Below are 20,280 nucleotides of genomic sequence, written 5' to 3'. Positions count from 1 at the left end.
CCTGCTCCCTTATTGGAAAGTAGTTCATTGCAGAAACCAGTTTCTGTGACGCCTATACCAGTTAGTGAGGAAGTTAATGATGATGATCATGGAACTTCAGATCAAGTTATTACTGAACCTCGTAGGTCAACCAGAGTAAGATCCGCACCAGAGTGGTATGGTAATCCTGTTCTGGAGGTTATGTTACTAGACCATGAAGAACCTACGAACTATGAAGAAGCGATGGTGAGCCCAGATTCCGCAAAATGGCTTGAGGCCATGAAATCTGAGATGAAATCCATGTATGAGAACAAAGTATGGACTTTGATTGACTTGCCCAATGATCGGTGAGCCATTGAGATTAAATGGATCTTCAAGAGGAAGACGGACGCTGATAGTAGTGTTACTATCTACAAAGCTAGAATTGTCGCAAAACGTTTTTCGACAAGTTTAAGGTGTTGACTACGATGAGAGTTTCTCACTCGTATCTATGCTTAAGTCTGTCCGAATCATGTTAGCAATTGCCGCATTTTATGAAATCTGGCAAATGGATAAACAAAACTGCATTCCTTAATGGATTTATTAAAGAAGAATTGTATATGATGCAACCAGAAGGTTTTGTCAATCCTAAAGGTGCTAACAAAATATGCAAGCTCTAGTGATCCATCTATGAACTGGTGCAAGTATCTTAGAGTTGGAATATACGCTTTGATAAGTTGATCAAAGGATATAGTTTTGTACAGACTTGCGGTGAAGCCTGTATTTACAAGAAAGTGAGTGGGAGCACTACAAAATTTCTGATAAGTATATGTGAATGACATATTGTTGATCGAAAATAATGTAGAATTATTCTGCAAAGCATAAAGGAGTGTTTGAAAGGAGTTTTTCAAAGAAAGACCTGGGTGAAGCTGCTTACATATTGAGCATCAAGATCTATAGAGATAGATCAAGACGCTTGATAATTTTTTTCAATGAGTACATACCTTAACAAGATTTTGAAGCAGTTCAAAATGGAACAGTCAAAGAAAGTGTTTTTTGCCTGTGTTACAAGGTCTGAAATTGAGTAAGACTCAAAGCCCGACCACGGCAGAAGATAGAAAGAGAATGAAAGTCATTCCCTATGCTTTGGCCATAGGTTCTATAAAGTATGCCATGCTGTGTACCAGATCTATTGTATACCCTACACTGATTTTGGCAAGGGAGTACAATGGTGATCTAGGAGTAGATCACTGGACATCGGTCAAAATTATCCTTAGTGGAATAAGGATATGTTTCTCGATTATGGAAGTGACAAAAGGTTCGTCGTAAAGGGTTACGTCGATGCAAGTTTTGACACTAATCTAGATGACTCTTAGTCTCGGTCTAGATACATATTGAAAGTGGGAGCAATTAGCTAGAGTAGCTCCATGCAGAGCATTGTAGACATAGAAATTTGCAATATACTTACGGATCTGAATGTGACACACCCGTTGACTAAAATTATCTCACAAGCAAAACATGATCACACCTTAGTACTCTTTGGGTGTTAATCACATAGCGATGTGAACTAGATTACTGACTCTAGTAAACCCTTTGGGTGATGGTCACATGACGATGTGAACTATGGGTGTTAATCACATGGTGATGTGAACTATTGATGTTAAATCACATGGCGATGTGAACTAGATTATTGACTCTAGTGCAAGTGGGAGACTGAAGGAAATATGCCCTAGAGGCAATAATAAAGTATTATTTATTTCCTTATATCATGATAAATGTTTATTATTCATGCTAGAATTGTATTAACCGGAAACATAATACATGTGTGAATACATAGACAAACAGAGTGTCACTAGTATGCGTCTACTCGACTAGCTCGTTAATCAAAGATGGTTATGTTTCCTAGCCATAGACATGAGTTGTCATTTGATTAACGGGATCACTTCATTAGGAGAATGACGTCATTGACTTGACCCATTCCGTTAGCTTAGCACTCGATCCTTTAGTATGCTGCTATTGCTTTCTTCATGACTTATACATGTTCCTATGACTATGAGATTATGCAACTCCCGTTTACCGGAGGAACACTTTGTGTGCTACCAAACGTCACAACGTAACTGGGTGATTATAAAGGTGCTCTACAGGTGTCTCCAAAGGTACTTGTTGGGTTGGCGTATTTCAAGATTAGGATTTGTCACTTCGATTGTCGGAGAGGTATCTCTGGGCCCACTAAGTAATACACATCACTTTAAGCCTTGCAAGCATTGTGGCTAATGATTTAGTTGCGGGATGATGTATTACGGAACGAGTAAAGAGACTTGCCGGTAACGAGATTGAACTAGGTATCGAGATACCGACGATCGAATCTCGGGCAAGTAACATACCGATGACAAAGGGAACAACGTATGTTGTTATGCGGTCTGACCGATAAAGATCTTCGTAGAATATGTGGGAACCAATATGAGCATCCAGGTTCCGCTATTGGTTATTGACTAGAGAGGTGTCTTGGTCATGTCTACATAGTTCTCGAACCCGTAGGGTCCGCACGCTTAAAGTTACGATGACAGTTATATTATGAGTTTATATGTTTTGATGTACCGAAGGTTGTTCGGAGTCCCGGATGTGATCACGGACATGACGAGGAGTCTCGAAATGGTCGAGACATAAAGATTGATATACTGGAAGCCTATGTTTGGACATCGGAAGTGTTCCGGGTGAAATCGGGATTTTTCCGGAGTACCGGGAGGTTACCGAAACCCCCCGGTAACTTAATGGGCCTTATTGGGCCTAGGTGGAAGAGAGGAGAGGAGGCTAGGGCAGGGCCGCGCCCCCTTCCCCCCAGTCCGAATAGGACAAGGAGAGGGGGGCGGCGCCCGCCCTTCCTTCCTCCCCTCCACCTCTTCCCCCTTCCACTCCTAGTCGAACATGGAAAAGGGGGGGGGGAGTCCTACTCCCGGTAGGAGTAGGACTCCTCCTGGCGCGCCTCTACCTCCTAGGCCGGCGGCCTCCCCCTTGCACCTTTATATACGGGGGCAGGGGGGCACCTCTAGACACACAATTGATCAACGATCTTTTAGCCGTGTGCGGTGCCCCCCTCCACCATATTACACCTCGATAATATCATAGCGGAGCTTAGGCGAAGCCCTGCGTCGGTAGAACATCATCATCGTCACCACTCCATCGTGCTGACGAAAGTCTCCCTCAACGCTCGGCTGGATCGGAGTTCGAGGGACATCATCGAGCTGAACGTGTGCTGAACTCGGAGGTGCCGTGCGTTCGGTACTTGATCGGTCGGATCGTGAAGACGTACGACTACATCAACCGCGTTGTGTTAACGCGTCCGCTATCGGTCTACGAGGGTACGTGGACAACACTCTCCCCTCTCGTTGCTATGCATCACCATGATCTTGCGTGTGCGTAGAATTTTTTTGAAATTACTACGTTCCCCAACAATAGGAAAATGTGGATTGCAGCATATTACAAGAACATTTTCTATGCTAGAATGACTTCCACACAACGAAGCGAGAGCATGAATCATGTGCTCAAGAGATGGTTTGTCAAGGGGACCCAGAACCTACACAAGTTTTCTAGGCAGGTAAATGCTTGCGTACAAACTCAGATGCAGAAGGAGAACGAGCAAACAATGACCAGCATGGTATGAAGACAAAAAAACACCCACATCATATTGTGTTTTCCTTCAATATGTGCACTTTGAATTTTAAAAAATGAAACCCATGACTCTGCTTCGACTAATATCTTATTTTTTTGACATGTGCGGACCAATCCTGTGAAAAAAACAACTTACAGCTACGAGGAAGACTTGGCTATCAAGTACACTAGAGCCGTGTACACCGAGATGAGGACTAGGATGAAAAAGCCACGCTATTTTGCGCAAAGCCTACAGCAGAGCCCACGAAGTACCTTGTGTACTACCACAACTAGGCTGGCCATGATGATGAAGACAGATTTGCCTGGTCAAAGCATGAATTCCAGGTTGTAGCTGACCCAGAGAATGAAATATACGAGTGTGAATGCAAGCTTTGGACACACACAGGTGAGTGGAAAAACAAACTCATTAAATAGCTAAACTAGTAGTATCATATCAAATATATGAAACTCATTGCTGGCTCACAAACTATGTATTCTGCATTCATCACAAAATGCAGGCCTGTTCTGCCTTCACATCATGAACATACTGGACTACCTGAAGCCTGACAAATTTCCAGACAAGTATATCCTCAAATGGTACACAAAGACTGCAAAATCACAACCAACCTTTGATACAAGGGACTACAACACAACTGCATCGGATGGCAGCTCAAGACTATCGAAGCAAGACATCTTGCTGCAGCTAAATTTGATGGTTAACAAGAAAGCGATGAGATGTGACCAGCAATATGACAGAGCCTTCTATGTTCTCAAGAGGCTCGTGGAAGAACTTGATGCAATACATTCGGCAAATCGAGCGGATGCTGACGGAAGGATGGCTGAAGAGGATGCTGAAATTGAAGATGACCTTCATTATTATGCAGCTGAAATGCTCCAGGCCGCTGCTCAAGCCAACCAATGCAAGCATGGTGTTGACCAATTAATGCAGCAGCGGCAGCAAGAGACGATGAAACTATTGGTGTACTCTGAAACAAAGGGTAGGAAGAAAATTTCTGCAGCAAAGAAAAGTGACAAGAGAGCTCAAATAATGGCACCACCTGCAGGAAGAGTCGTCGTGCTTGATGAGAACGGAGTGCCACTTGGACACAGGCAATGTAGTGTGTGCAAGAAGGTTGCAGGACACAACAAGCTCACCTATCCAACACTCTTAGAAAGAAACAATGCCGAGGAGGTCAAGCAACCCAAAGTTCAAAAACAGCGGCCCAAAGTTATAGAACAAAACAAGGGACCACACCCACAGAAAGCAAGCAGTAGACTTTGTAGCATATGCAAGGAGTATGAACCACATAATGCAAGAACATGCCCGAAGCGCGTAGATGCTGAAAAGACAAGCAAAAAGCCAGAGAAGAAACAGAAAGCAAAACCTAGAGCCAGCAACAAGAAAGTTGTGGAAGATGAAGAGGAATACGAAGATGAAGACACCATCGAAGAAGAGGAAGACGAAGAGGAAGAGGAAGAGGAAGTGGAATGCGAAGAGGAAGAGGAAGAGGATGATGAAGAGGATGATGAAGAGGAAGAGAAAGAGGAAGATGAAGAGGTACATGTCAAGCAAAAACCACTACAACCAAAGCCTAGGAGGAGCGCAAGGCTAATGAACAGTTAGACTAGGTCAATTAAACAAAGCAAACTTATGTCATGTCAATGTGTAGAATGTTATTCCACTTTTGAAACAGTATTTTAGTAGAAGCTTACTTGAACTTTTATTGTTGAAGTTTCAAAGAAATTATACAGTAGAAGTTCTAGTAAGCTTACTGTAGAAGTACTAGTATAGTATGAGAGGAGGTGCTGGTGATGTATTGCATGAAAGAGCAAGCAGTAATAAAATGAAAAATATACATTGTGAAGTTCAAGTAATATTACTGCAGAAGTCCTGGTACATTATGAGAGGAAGTGATGTGCCGGTGATGTATTCCATAAAAGTACAAGCAAGAATAAAAAAGAAAAATATACACTATGAAGTTCAAGTAAGATTACACTGGAAGTTCTGGACTATTATGGCAGGAGGTGCTGGTGTTGTATTCCATAAAAGAGCAAGCAGCAAAATAAATATACAGTTTGAAGTTCAGGTCAGCTTATAGAAGAAGTTCTGGTATATAAATCGATGTAGGAAAAAATATACTTAAAAAATAAGTATTGCCCTATGAACTAAGGTTAGCAAGTGTAACGCCCCGAGACCGACGCTCTAGACGGCTTCCATGTTTTTTCTTTATCGTTGTGTGTCTTTATTTGTTTGTTGCATTCATCATCGCATTGCATCCGCATGTTTTCATAAAACTTGCATCCGCTCATAGTTGCCGCACCCCCTTGCTTTCGTTGACCGTTTCGAGACCAACCACACTTGCAACGTTGCTCCTCGTTTTCTCTCTTGTCTTCTCCGGGGCCTTTTGTCAGACACTTTGTCTTTGTCGACCCCTCTCAGACCACCCCTCGCGCGCGTCCGAAAATTGTCCCGAACCCGACCCGGGTTGTTGTTACCAATGGGTCCGGATCATCCCCAAACATCTATCAAACATCTCCGTTTTCGTATTTGGACTCCCTACCTATTTATTCTCGACCGCCCGATTACGATCGAACGGACCGCGTTAACCCCTACCCTAATCCCCTACCTATATAAATAGTCCAACCCTAGACCAATCCCTAAAATCTAGCCCCCTTGTCCCATCCATGACTAGCCGCGCCGCCACCCACTCAGCATCTTCATCGGGATCCCTCCAGATCCACCCTCTCTCCCCCAATTTCCTGATAGGGCCAACCACCTCCTTCCCTCGATCCACCAAATCCCGCAACCGAGGCCCCGAGCTCCTCCCGCTCGATCCCTCCTCGAGCACCTCGTGCCCGACTGCCGCTGCTCCTCGGGCGCCACCACCGGCAACCGTACCTCGCCGGAGCTCGTCCGCGAGCAGGACGCGCCGACCACCATGGATTTTGCACCGGAGCTCCATGCCCCTTGCTCGTGAGCATCCCTTTGCCTATGGCCTCTCGCTCCTGCAACCGACGGCGGAGGCCTTTGTTTTCCCCTGCACCGCATCGACCGCATCGAGCAGCACCTCGAGGCCGAGCAGCTCCTCCGTGCTAATCCGCCAGGCCAGCCTCCCGTCTCTTTCTCCTTCTGTTCCCTCCTTCCCTCATCTCTCCTGTAACCCTCTTTCTCTCCCCTCGTTTCTCTCTCAGGGAGCACAGGAGCCTCGCCATGGCCACCGGATGGAGCTCCGCCGCCATGGATTCTTCCCTCCGCGCCCCAGATCCGGCCTCTCCGTCGGATCCCGCTGTCGTAGTCCCGTTCCCCGCCGTCCAGGACCTCTCCCGTCCACCAAGTTCCCCGTCCTGCTGCCTGAGCCCAAGGCCTGAGCGCCCACGGGACAACGTCGAGCAGATGGCCGCTGCCCCGCCTTGCAGATGCTTCGCCGCCTTGACTCCAGGTCCAGCCACCATCTTCGGCCGACCCTCCCTCTCTTGCCTCCGGTCCTCTGTTTTTCTGAAGCTCATGTCTCTCTCTGCTCTCTCTCTCTCTCTGTTGCAACAGGGAACTGAGCCGCCATGTCCGGCGCCCTCGTTTTTCCCTCTCTGCTCCACTTAACTTGTAGTTTTGTTTGTGCACTTTGTCATGCCATGCCTCTTTAAACCGGGCATGCATCATACTTGATTGTGCATCATGCCATGTTTATGTGATGATTGTTTATCATGTTGTTTGCTTCTTTCCGGTGTTGCTTCTTCGGGTTAGTTCCGATAACGTCGCGTTTGTGAGGATTTGTTCGACTACGTCCGTTTGTCTTCTTCATGGACTCGTTCTTCTTCCTTGCGGGATCTCAGGCAAGATGACCATACCCTCGAAATCACTTCTATCTTTGCTTGCTAGATGTTTGCTCTATTGCTATGCCGCACTAACTACCACTTGCTATATCATGCCTCCCATATTGCCATGTCAAGCCTCTAACCCACCTTTCCCAGCAAACCGTTGTTTGGCTATGTTACCGCTTTTGCTCAACCCCTCTTATAGCGTTGCTAGTTGTAGGTGAAGATGAAGTTTGTTCCATGTTGGAACATGTTTATGTTGGGATATCACAATATCTCTTATTTAATTAATGCATCTATATACTTGGTAAAGGGTGGAAGGCTCGGCCTTATGCCTGGTGTTTTGTTCCACTCTTGCCGCCCTAGTTTCCATCATACCGGTGTTATGTTCCTTGATTTTGTGTTCCTTACGCGGTTGGGTGATTTATGGGACCCCCTTGACAGTTCGCTTTGAATAAAACTCCTCCAGCAAGGCCCAACCTTGGTTTTAACATTTGCCACCTAACCTTTTTCCCTTGGGTTCTGCAGACTCAAGGGTCATCTTTATTTTACCCCCCCGGGCCAGTGCTCCTCCGAGTGTTGGTCCAAACTAGAGCCCTTTGCAGCGCCACCTCGGGGAAACTTGAGGCCTGGTTTTAGTTGTACGGATTGCTCATCCGGTGTGCCCTGAGAACGAGATATGTGCAGCTCCTATCGGGATTTGTCGGCACATTCGGGTGGTCTTGCTGGTCTTGTTTTACCATTGTCGAAATGTCTTGTAAATCGGGATTCCGAGACTGATCGGGTCTTCCCGGGAGAAGGAATATCCTTCGTTGACCGTGAGAGCTTATAATGGGCTAAGTTGGGACACCCCTGTAGGGTATTATCTTTCGAGAGCCGTGCCCGCGGTTATGTGGCAGATGGGAATTTGTTAATGTCCGGTTGTAGAGAACTTGACACATGACTTAATTAAAATACATCAACTGTGTGTGTAGCCGTGGTGGTCTCTTTTCGGCAGAGTCCGGGAAGTGAACACGGTCTGGGTTATGTATGAACGTAAGTAGTTTCAGGATCACTTCTTGATCATTTCTAGCTTCGCGACCGTTGCGTTGCTCCTCTTCTCGCTCTTATTTGCATATGTTAGCCACCATATATGCTTAGTGCTTGCTGCAGCTCCACCTCATTACCCTATCCTACTCATAAGCTTAAATAGTCTTGATCTCGCGGGTGTGAGATTGCTGAGTCCTCGTGACTCACAGATACTTCCAAACAGTTGCAGGTGTCGAGGATACCAGTGCAGATGACACAACCGAGCTCAAGTGAGAGCTCGAGGAGGACCCTTGGTCGTTACTATGTTTCGTTTCCTGATGATCAGTAGTGGAGCCCAGTTGGGATGATTGGGGATGTAGCATTTGGGGTTGTCTTCTTTTCTTTTTGTTCCGTAGTTGGACCTATGTGTGTACTCTGATTGATGTATGATTTATTTATGTATTGTGTGAAGTGGCGATTGTAAGCCAACTCTTTATCCCATTCTTGTTCATTACATGGGATTGTGTGAAGATAACCCTTCTTGCGACAAAACCACAATGCGGTTATGCCTCTAAGTCGTGCCTCGACACGTGGGAGATATAGCCGCATCGTGGGCGTTACAAGTTGGTAATCAGAGCCATCCCCGACTTAGGAGCCCCCTGCTTGATCGAATCGCTGGCGTTGTTGAGTCTAGAACAAAAAAATGTTTTGAGTCTTAGGATTATATATATCGGAGAGTAGGATTCTTTTTACTCCTCAGTCCCTTCGTCGCTCTGGCGAGGCCTCCTGACGTAGAAGTTTTGACTTTTCTCTCCTCAAATTTCACTAATTTTTTTAGGATCACGCGGGTATCTTGGAATCGTTCCGATGGTTTTGTGACGAGAACATTGTTCTTGGTGCCTCCTGACATTTAGGGGTTGTGGCAGTGTACCGGGGAGTTGAGCTCCGAGGTGTTGTCGTCACAATTTTATTGTTGCAGTTCTGGAATACCTGAGTTTCGCCGACATCGAAAATCTCTTTTATGCAGTTGTTGGTGAGATCACCTCGACACCACCCAGTACTGGGGCGGGAGTTCGGGAGTATTGCCATAACTCGTATAACGGATGCTTTTCGAAGGTTGAGGTACACGATTTCCGGAGTTTTCTTGGTTATGTGTTGACTTATGGATACAGCTGGATCTAGGGATTGTTAGTTTGGGTGACATATATTGCGTCCCCTGTATCCCCAACACCTGATTGCATAACCAGAAAGTTTCGGGAGTTTATAGGTGGGAATTCAAGTAGCTCCTAGAATATCTTTCCAACAGACACATGATACGATATGGGATCTATCATATGTTTGTTTCTGGCTTATTTTGCAAGCCAATCCTTTGTTTTGTTTTAAGTTGTGGTATTCGAGTTGCTTCAATGTCAAGTGTTGATTCCATACCTTTCCTAAGCGGTGTTCTCATACTTCTATGTGAATACCAATCCTTCTTGATCATCGAGATTGTCATGCCAATTCTGTCCAACCGACGTGCTCTTTTTCAAGTGGATCCGATCATTTCAACATTTGCGAGATCAATTCTCAGTTCTTTGCAACGGTGTTTGCTTCATCCGTCCCAAGTTGCCTTTGTTTTCCCGCCCTCCCACCCTCTTTCTTCAAGGACTCAGATTTCTCAATCATGTATCCTTTTATTGATGGGAAGCCTCTCCATCCTTTTCCATCAATGTTCTTATCCGGTGATTCTCAGGAAGATACTAACAGAGCTTCAAGTTCATCATTCTCTTTTCTTCTCTGGTGGATTCAATTCAAGTTTTCGGTGTTAATCACATCCCTTTCCTTGTTTCAAATGTTTTCTCATGCCGGTGCACCTCTCAATCATTCACCTCTCACTATTTTCATTGGTTCCGGAGTGTACAAGATATCTCAGAAGATTCACATTTCCATTCCCAATCCGTTCAAGCTATCTCGAGGTTGTTATCTCTTTTGAGCCATTTAATTCGACCGGCGCAATCTTTCTTTTAAATCATTCCAACGGTGTTTCTTTTGAGTGGGCCCTAACCCACAGGTCTTTTCCCAGGATCTTACCTGACTCTTCTAATTTTCTCGGAGCTTCTAAAATTCTTTTCATAGTTTGACGTAAGAATGGGTTATCATCAGTCATATGTCTTTCTCCAAGATCTTTCAAATTCTTTTCATCGTTGGTTCAACCATTCTAATTTTCATTCCGGAGTGCTTAAAAATTCATGGTGGTGTTTCTCATCGTCATTCTCAACATTTCAAGATCAAGGTAGAGATTTCTCTTAAAATCTTGGTCCACTCTCTCGAAGATTCATGGTTCTAGCTTCATGCCACTCTCATAATTGTTTTTGATTGTGAGAATTCTTTTCACCCATCCGGAGCATTTCAGGAGTCTTTTCAATTTGATTCTCCAGAGCCCATCATCTCAGAATTATTCATTCCAGCTTTCAGCTCTCGTTCTCCAAAATCTTACCGGTGCATCATTCAAATATCCTCTAATCAGTTCATGATCTATTCATTCTCATGTATCTAAATTCCCTCGAGTATTTTCGCGCGTTCTTTAATTCTTACGGTGTTTCGTCCTCTTTTCTTCAATTGTTTTCAATTCTCGCGGTGGTTCGTTCAAGATTTCTCTTCCTTCATTATCATATCAATTTATTCGTTGTTTCAATCCTACCGGTGGTTCGATGAAGACCTTCCCAAGTTTGCGCAATATCTATCTTAATCCTTTCTACGAGAATAAGTTGTATGCAAAATCCGTTGCTTGTCATCAATCTAAATTGGTGACGGCTAAGCATAATGTAATTCTTATTCTTGTTTCATCCAAGTGATTAATTCCTTATTCCGGAGATTCATCAAAATTCTTGATCTCATTTGTTCATTTTTCTTTCCAGAGCTCCAAGTTATTTCAATTATATCATTTCAAAGCTTCATCTAATCATTGCAAGGCTTCTCCCGGAGCTCTTTTCAACTTTCCCTTTCGTTTGATCATTCTTTTATTATCGGAGTTCTTCATGGAGGATCAACATGGTGGCTCATCAAGGATTCCTTTCATTCTTCAATTGTTCTTCAAGAATTCTCTCGAAGTTATGATCCGCCAAGCTATACTCAAAGATAAACATGGTGTTCTACACATGTTTTGTTTTGAGGAGTTCAAGCATTCTTCATCTTGCATTCCGAAGTGCAATTCTCTCTATCTTATCTTTCGAGATGGTGTTATATCATTCTTGACAATCCCCCTTCATGGTTCATGATTCACAAGTTGTTCGGAATGACATATTTTAGAACCATCAATTTCAATTCGTTCACGAGATCTTTACAATCCTTTAATCTCTTTGTTGGAGTTATCTTGTGTCATATTTCACCTAAAGCCTTCCCTAAGGAATGTTGCTATTATGGTGCTTATCAATGATCCAAGTTTTCTCATATCCTCTTGGTGAAAGAAGTTTTTCATCTCGTTGGTGTTATCAAGTATATTAGTTGTTTCCGTAGTGGCTGAATTTCGCCTCTATCTTGAGAAGTTTTCTATAAGCCCACTACAAGCTTATTCGTTTCGTTGTTGGTTTTTTCCAACAACTCCGTTCTAACCTTCTTGGAAGGGTGCTTTCCAAGATCATTTGTGGCAGAAGTTGGCATTTTCTTCTCCATTCCTTTATTCCAATGTCTATCTTATATTTTCTTCTGGAGGCATGGTGATGTTGCTATCTTCACTCATCATCTCGATTTGTGAGGATCGTGTTCTTTTCATGCTTACCATTTAACCGGAGTGTTGTGTCATCTCTTTAAGTTCTTTTCATCTTATCAAGTTTTCCTTCTTCTTTCAGTCGGAATGCTGCCCAAATTATATCAATCTTATTCCTTCTCTATCTAATTTTAACCGGAGTCTCATCCAAGTGCTTTCATTTTACCAAGTTCAAATTCTATTCTTTTCATTTCCAACCGGAGCGTTATCATAATTGATCCTTATCGTTCCTTGTACATCTCATTTCAACCGGAGTGCTTGCATGTACTTCTCGTCCATTGTTCTCGTCATTCATAGGTTTGCAAACTCCAAGGTTCACATGGTGTTCCTTGTTTCTCTTTTCTACCGGTGTGCTTTCATATTCCTTTTGATCTGTTAAGCTCTTGTTTCATATTCTTCAACCTACAAAGGTTCTCGCAATGTTCCTTGTTCCTCTTTGATAACGGAGTGTTTTCAATCTCGTTCATCTCCCATGTATTCTCTCTTTTCGTTCGTTCAATCTCTCAAGGTTCGTGGTTTCACTCGTTTGTCAAAGAAGCAACTTAGCTTTACCTCTTCTCTTCCTCTTCCGCTTTTTTCCGGTGCCGTCCTTAGATCTCGGGACGAGATCCTCTTGTAGTGGTGGAGTGTTGTAACGCCCCGAGACCGACGCTCCAGACGGCTTCCATGTTTTTTCGTTATCGTTGTGTGCATTTATTTGTTTGTTGCATTCATCATCGCATTGCATCCGCATGTTTTCATAAAACTTGCATCCGCTCATAGTTGCCGCGTCCCCCCTTGCTTTCGTTGACCGTTTCGAGACCAACCACACTTGCAATGTTGCTCCTCGTTTTCTCTCTTGTCTTCTCCGGGGCCTTTTATCAGACACTTTGTCTTTGTCGACCCCTCTCAGACCACCCCTCGCGCGCGTCCGAAAATTGTCCCGAACCCGACCCGGGTTGTTGTTACCAATGGGTCCGGATCATCCCCAAACATCTCCATTTTCGTATTTGGACTCCCTACCTATTTATTCTCGACCGCCCGATTACGATCAAACGGACCGCGTTAACCCCTACCCTAATCCCCTACCTATATAAATAGTCCAACCCTAGACCAATCCCTAAAATCTAGCCCCCTTGTCCCATCCATCCCTAGCCGCGCCGCCACCCACTCAGCATCTTCATCGGGATCCCTCTAGATCCACCCTCTCTCCCTTGATTTCCCGATTGGACCAACCACCTCCTTCCCTCGATCCACCCAATCCCGCAACCGAGGCCCCGAGCTCTTCCCGCTCGATCCCTCCTCGAGCACCTCGTGCCCGACTGCCGCTGCTCCTCGGGCGCCACCACCGGCAACCGTACCTTGCCGGAACTCGTCCGCGAGCAGGACGCGCCGGCCACCATGGATTTTGCACCGGAGCTCCGTGCCCCTTGCTCGCGAGCAGCCCTTCGCCTATGGCCTCTCGCTCCTGCAACCGACGCCCGAGGCCTCTGTTTTCCCCTGCACCGCGTCGACCGCATAGAGCAGCACCTCAAGGCCGAGCAGCTCCTCCGTGCTAATCCGCCAGGCCAGTCTCCCGTCTCCTTCTCCTTCTGTTCCCTCCTTCCCTCGTCTCTCCTGTAACCCTCTTTCTCTCCCCTCGTTTCTCTCTCAAGGAGCACAGGAGCCTCGCCATGGCCACCGGATGGAGCTCCGCCGCCATGGATTCTTCCCTCCGCGCCCCAGATCCGGCCTCTCCGTCGGATCCTGCCATGGTAGTCCCGTTCCCCGCCGTCCAGGACCCCTCCCGTCCGCCAAGTTCCCCGTCCTGCTGCCTGAGCCCAAGGCCTGAGCGCCCACGGGACAACGTCGAGCAGATGGCCGCTGCCCCGCCTTGCAGATGCTTCGCCGCCTTGACTCCAGGTCCAGCCACCATCTTCGGCCGACCCTCCCTCTCTTGCCTCATGTCCTCTGTTTTTCTGAAGCTCATGTCTCTCTCTGCTCTCTCTCTCTCTGTTGCAACAGGGAACCGAGCCGCGATGTCCGTCGCCCTCGTTTTTCCCTCGCCAGGAGACCGACTGCAGCCTCCTGCCGTCGCTCGGATCCGCGCCGCGTCGTCTCCGGCCCCTGCCAGCCGGAGTCGCGCCTCCCTGTGCCCCGCAGCCCCGCTGCATCGCGCCTCTGCTTCATTCCAAACGCGAGCGCCAGGTCGCGTTGAGTTTGCTCGAGCGCTGCGGTCGCTCGCACGCGTTGACCGCGCGTGGGCCTCCTCTTGTCTCGCCAAGGCCCACCGCCCACCTCCGCCTCCACTTCAACCAGCCAGCGTTCCTCCCCATCGACATGGGCTTGGCCCTTGGTGAGCCGCCCAAACCCCCCCTTTGCACTGTTGGGCCAGTTGGATTCGGCCCAGTGTAGTTTTTTCCATGTCTGCGATTTTAGCTATTTTTCCAGGAGTTTACTGTTTTGCAGAAAAGTCCCTAGTCTTCATGCATTTAATAACTCCACAACCGTGCATCGGATTAAAATGAATTATATATGTAAAATGCTTAGAATTTTATCTAGTTTCATAATATGCTGCTTGCATCCATGTTTAAAATGTTTAAAATGCTGTTCGTTTAATTTAGCTCAAATGCCATGCTAAAATGATTTATTTCATAACTAATTAACCGTAACTCGGAATTTAATAAACTTTATATGTAAATGGGGTAGAAAATGCATAGATTAACTTGGTGCACCTTGTTTTACTTTTTAACAACAATAAATATGGTTCTAGGCAGAACAGTACCAAATCCAAAATATGCATACGAGGATTTTCCGAAATTGTTGTTTGTTGTTCCGGCCTCATTCAAACTTGCCTAAATAGTTAGCTTACTTATGCTTCACCTCTTGCCATGTTAATCTACATTTAATATTGTTGGGTACATAACCGAGAGAACTAAACAATTGATGTGGTGTTTCGTCAATATGCAACTCGTTGCATATTGAGCTCCACTTAACTTGTAGTTTTGTTTGTGCAGTTTGTCATGCCATACCTCTATAAACCGGGCATGCATCATGCTTGATTGTGCATCATGCCATGTTTATGTGATGATTGTTTATCATGTTGTTTGCTTCTTTCCGGTGTTGCTTCTTCGGGTTAGTTCCGATAACGTCGCGTTTGTGAGGATTTGTTCAACTACGTCCGTTTGTCTTCTTCATGGACTCGTTCTTCTTCCTTGCAGGATCTCAGGCAAGATGACCATACCCTCGAAATCACTTCTATCTTTGCTTGCTAGATGTTCGCTCTATTGCTATGCCACGCTACCTACCACTTGCTATATCATGCCTCCCATATTGCCATGTCAAGCCTCTAACCCACCTTTCCCAGCAAACCGCTGTTTGGCTATGTTACCGTTTTTGCTCAGCCCCTCTTATAGCGTTGCTAGTTGCAGGTGAAGATGAAGTTTGTTCCATGTTGGAACATGTTTATGTTGGGATATCACAATATCTCTTATTTAATTAATGCATCTATATACTTGGTAAAGGGTGGAAGGCTCGGCCTTATGCCTGGTGTTTTGTTCCACTATTGCCGCCCTAGTTTCCGTCATACCGGTGTTATGTTCCTTGATTTTGCGTTCCTTACGCGGTTGGGTGATTTATGGGACCCCCTTGACAGTTCGCTTTGAATAAAACTCCTCCAGCAAGGCCCAACCTTGGTTTTAACATTTGCCACCTAAGCCTTTTTCCCTTGGGTTCTGCAGACTCAAGGGTCATCTTTATTTTAACCCCCCGGGCCAGTGCTCCTCCGAGTGTTGGTCCAAACTAGAGCCCTTTGCAGCGCCACCTCGGGGAAACTTGAGGCCTGATTTTAGTTGTACGGATTGCTCATCCGGTGTGCCCTGAGAACGAGATATGTGCAGCTCCTATCGGGATTTGTCGGCACATTCGGGTGGTCTTGCTGGTCTTGTTTTACCATTGTCGAAATGTCTTGTAAATCGGGATTCCGAGACTGATCGGGTCTTCCCGGGAGAAGGAATATCCTTCGTTGACCGTGAGAGCTTATAATGGGCTAAGTTGGGACACCCCTGCAGGGTATTATCTTTCGAGAGCCGTGCCCGCGGTTATGTGGCAGATGGGAATTTGTTAATGTCCGGTTGTAGAGAACTTGACACGTGACTTAATTAAAATACATCAACTGTGTGTGTAGCCGTTGTGGTCTCTTTTCGGCAGAGTCCGGGAACTGAACACGGTCTGGGTTATGTATGAACGTAAGTAGTTTCAGGATCACTTCTTGATCATTTCTAGCTTCGCGACCGTTGCGTTGCTCCTCTTCTCGCTCTTATTTGCGTATGTTAGCCACCATATATGCTTAGTGCTTGCTGCAGCTCCACCTCATTACCCTATCCTACTCATAAGCTTAAATAGTCTTGATCTCGCGGGTGTGAGATTGCTGAGTCCTCGTGACTCACAGATACTTCCAAACAGTTGCAGGTGTCGAGGATACCAGTGCAGATGACACAACCGAGCTCAAGTGAGAGCTCGAGGAGGACCCTTGGTCGTTACTATGTTTCGTTTCCTGATGATCAGTAGTGGAGCCCAGTTGGGACGATTGGGGATGTAGCATTTGGGGTTCTCTTCTTTTCTTTTTGTTCCGTAGTTGGACCTATGTGTGTACTCTGATTGATGTATGATTTATTTATGTATTGTGTGAAGTGGTGATTGTAAGCCAACTCTTTATCCCATTCTTGTTCATTACATGGGATTGTGTGAAGATGACCCTTCTTGCGACAAAACCACAGTGCGGTTATGCCTCTAAGTCGTGCCTCGACACGTGGGAGATATAGCCGCATCGTGGGCGTTACAGCAAGCCTAACAAACGTGTTCACATATGAAGTTCTGTTTGGATACGTGCAGAAGTTCATGTACAATGCCGACAAAAGATAAAGAAACGTAAAGGAGTGTATGAGAATATTTTTGCACAAAGTTATAGTTGAAATCCATTTGCAGTTGAAAAATCACAAAAAACACATATAGATTCTATGCAAATGGCTACATATTGGTTGAGTTGAAAAATACCAATACATTACTCAACACAGAAAATCCTCTCCATCTGAAACCAGCAGCCCAGCCAAAGAAATTCAAGTCAAAGATCATATGTTGGGGCCCAAAATTAAACAACACAAAAAAACCAACAGTTCAACCATAGCCCAAAGAGAAGTTCAAGTACATCTGTTGGGGAAAAACATACAACACATGGATACTGAAAACGATGCAGTACATTGAAATTCACAAGCCAAATCATTCTTCACACCAAATACATTTGTCCTCAATATCATAAGTAATAGTGCTGCAGCTATAGATACACAAACTACTAAAACATTCTTACAACCAAATCTTTATGGAATCGTTCCAATCGTTATCAAACCTAAATCTTTACGAAATCAAATCTACGCTGAAACTAATGCTTCAAATTCACGGGCCCAAGGACCGGATCTTGGCAGGAAGCTCTGTACGCACGATTTCATTCTTCTCGCTAAAGATTAGAGTGTGCACGAACTCGGCCTTCCAGTCATGTGCAGCAGCCTGCCAACAAGAAATGTAATTATGGTTTAGTAAAGGATAACTAAAACCACAGCAGGAGTGTCTCAGCAAAAAGACACAAGAAAAATGAAAGGATGATGAGACAAGAACAAGGACAAAACATACCTTCACATCACCAAAATCATCAACAAGCTCATCGCCATCATATGTAGAGCAGAACTTCACGGCAAAGAAACCACAATCATTATTCACTTGCTTTAGAACATCGATAAAAGTCGGCCTCTTTGCAATATTCGCCCAGTTAGGCTACTTGCTCGCTTTGTACGCAGCCTTGTCGTACACCTCCTCGAGCAACCCAACAAATCTCTAGATCTGCCAGAAATGACAAATAAGATGAAGTCAAAAACATGTTAACCAAAATAGTTAAGTTCAGGTACATAAAGGCGACACTTGCATAATATCCAGCTAAACAAATACCAGAAGTTCAACTGTCAAATGATAGTCAGTTCAAGCAGTATTACCAAAACAGAGATAGAAACATATTTTGTCAACAGAAGGCATAATAAACTTCGTGTCAAAATATGAAAGGAGGTTCAGGCTAAGAAACACTCACGATATTTTGGCAGTCTTTGTGGAAACTTGTTCGTGACATTCCCTTATTAGTGTAAGGAAGTGAATCAAGGATGTCAATGCTCCTACGATATCTATTCAGCACATACACATTGTAGTGCGCCATTGTGTCAATTGGCTTGAATAGTATAAAAAAAACCCTGCCAAGAATGAAAGAAATGGTGAACACAAACTATAAAGCATAGGTATTGAACAACCGGGATGAACAAAAACTTCTTGACAAACTCAACAAAAGGATGTACATAAAATTAAAAAAAGCAAGAGTTATGAAAACCTAACCAGCTTTGCGTTAAGAAGGTCTTCTTCCTTGCGAACAAACATTCGGAGGAGATTAGCAGATTTTTTTGCATCGAACTTTGGAACGGTTGCAGCAAAAAAATCATACTCCAGGCAGTATTGTGCATTCACAAAAACAGAATTGAAACACCTCCCAAATGCCACTACACCAAAACTAGAGCAAAAAAGGGAGATAGGGGTGCAAAGAACTAAAACCTGTAGGAAGTAGGGACTAAGTACAACCCTGTCAGCACAAGATAAGATCTCAGAGGTCTCCGGCTTATCCTTCCACAAGTTTATGAGATAATCCATTATGTCTCCTTCCATCTACTACCCTTCATCGAAAAGAGTATAAAGAAAACGTCCTATGAGGTTAATCACATTCCCAGGGATGGTAAACATGCAGTAGCTTGTGCTGCAGATTTAAAAGGATGGGAAAAAATATTAGAAGTTCAGATACAATAACAAACAGAAGGTCAGATACTATAAGTCAAAGGCAAGGAGAGATTTACAGAAGTTCAGATACTATAACTCAAAGGCAAGGAGAGATGAACAGAAGTTCAGATACTATAACAACAGAAGTTCAGACATTATAACTCCAAGGCAAGGAGAAATGAACAGAAGTTCACATACTATAACAACAGAAGTTCAGAACAAAGTAGCATCTCTGGCAGCAACAAAAATAATAAGAAGAAAACTCACTCAGAATACTTACTCAGACCATCTTCACTAAGCACATACTGTCTCAACTTCCCGACCTCAGATAGATGAGGGTAACTGTATTTATTTAGGGGAGCGACAGCAGAACGCTACTTCAAAGGCAATCTTGATGCTCTCGTGGAGGAAGTTATGCTGCCAGACTCAACTGCCAGTTTCCTCCTGGTGATGACAACATTCTTCCCACCTCTCCCAGCAACAGTACCAGCAGCAGATTTACCATTCTTCGGGTAAGCAATCTTCTCAAAATCATCGTCTGACGAAATCACCTCTGCTTCGACTGCACCAACCTTCCTGGACCAAGGGGTGTTCGGAGCACCACAAATACCAACAGCCTGCTTCCCAACTAGGAAGGAATAAGGGTTTGAGAGCTATCATCTTCTCTCGGAGTTGTACTCATCGATTCCTCCGTAGGCTGGTATTCCTGTGACCCGAGGAATGAGTAGTGGTAATCGGTCAAGTCCAACGGCTCCACTGTCAAAGAAAAGGAAGAGAAAAAAGACCATTAAATATAACTGAAGTTCGGGTACAGCACAATGTACAGTCCAAGTAATATAGATGACATGGTTACTACCCAAGCTGACCTAAAGTTTTTTGTTGCATATAACTGAAGAGACCTTGGAAGTCTGTCTCAAACAGGTTAGAAGAAGCAATTGAGTACAACCACGTCTTCCTGATATCCGCGATATTTTCATGGGAATAATTTGCAAGAACCCCATCATGAAACGAATTAACATTCGTAAGCATGAAGAATCCGCAGTCGATACTGCCATCAAACACAAAAAAGAACAGTGTTAGAACAAAAAAGATAGGCAACAAATAAAGACGTCGCAGCTTACGTACAACTACAGTTAAACAGAAGTGATAGAGAGAAAGTGGAACTCATACTTGTTATTCCGCTTTGGGACATCAATCCAATCCAACGGGAAACGGTCAATAGTTATAGGACTGAAGGGTGTCTCCCTGTCGTTGCTGGCATCGTTCCAAAGCTTCTTGATGTTATTAGT

The 20,280-nt window shown here is 44.6% G+C and overlaps 1 long non-coding RNA gene across 1 annotated transcript; it reads left to right on the top strand.

The window, feature by feature from the left end:
* Positions 1 to 13,273: 13,273 nt before the first annotated feature.
* On the top strand, positions 13,274 to 16,862 carry LOC141042465 (uncharacterized). The gene is made up of 4 exons (XR_012205321.1): positions 13,274 to 14,053; positions 14,156 to 14,486; positions 15,271 to 15,359; positions 16,595 to 16,862. It is a non-coding gene; the product is annotated as an uncharacterized lncRNA (long non-coding RNA).
* Positions 16,863 to 20,280: the final 3,418 nt, after the last annotated feature.

Source organism: Aegilops tauschii, chromosome 3 (assembly GCF_002575655.3).
Source record: "Aegilops tauschii subsp. strangulata cultivar AL8/78 chromosome 3, Aet v6.0, whole genome shotgun sequence".
NCBI lineage: Eukaryota > Viridiplantae > Streptophyta > Magnoliopsida > Poales > Poaceae > Aegilops > Aegilops tauschii.
The sequence above is the reverse complement of the archived record's forward strand: the minus strand, read 5'-3'. Positions and strand labels throughout refer to the sequence as shown.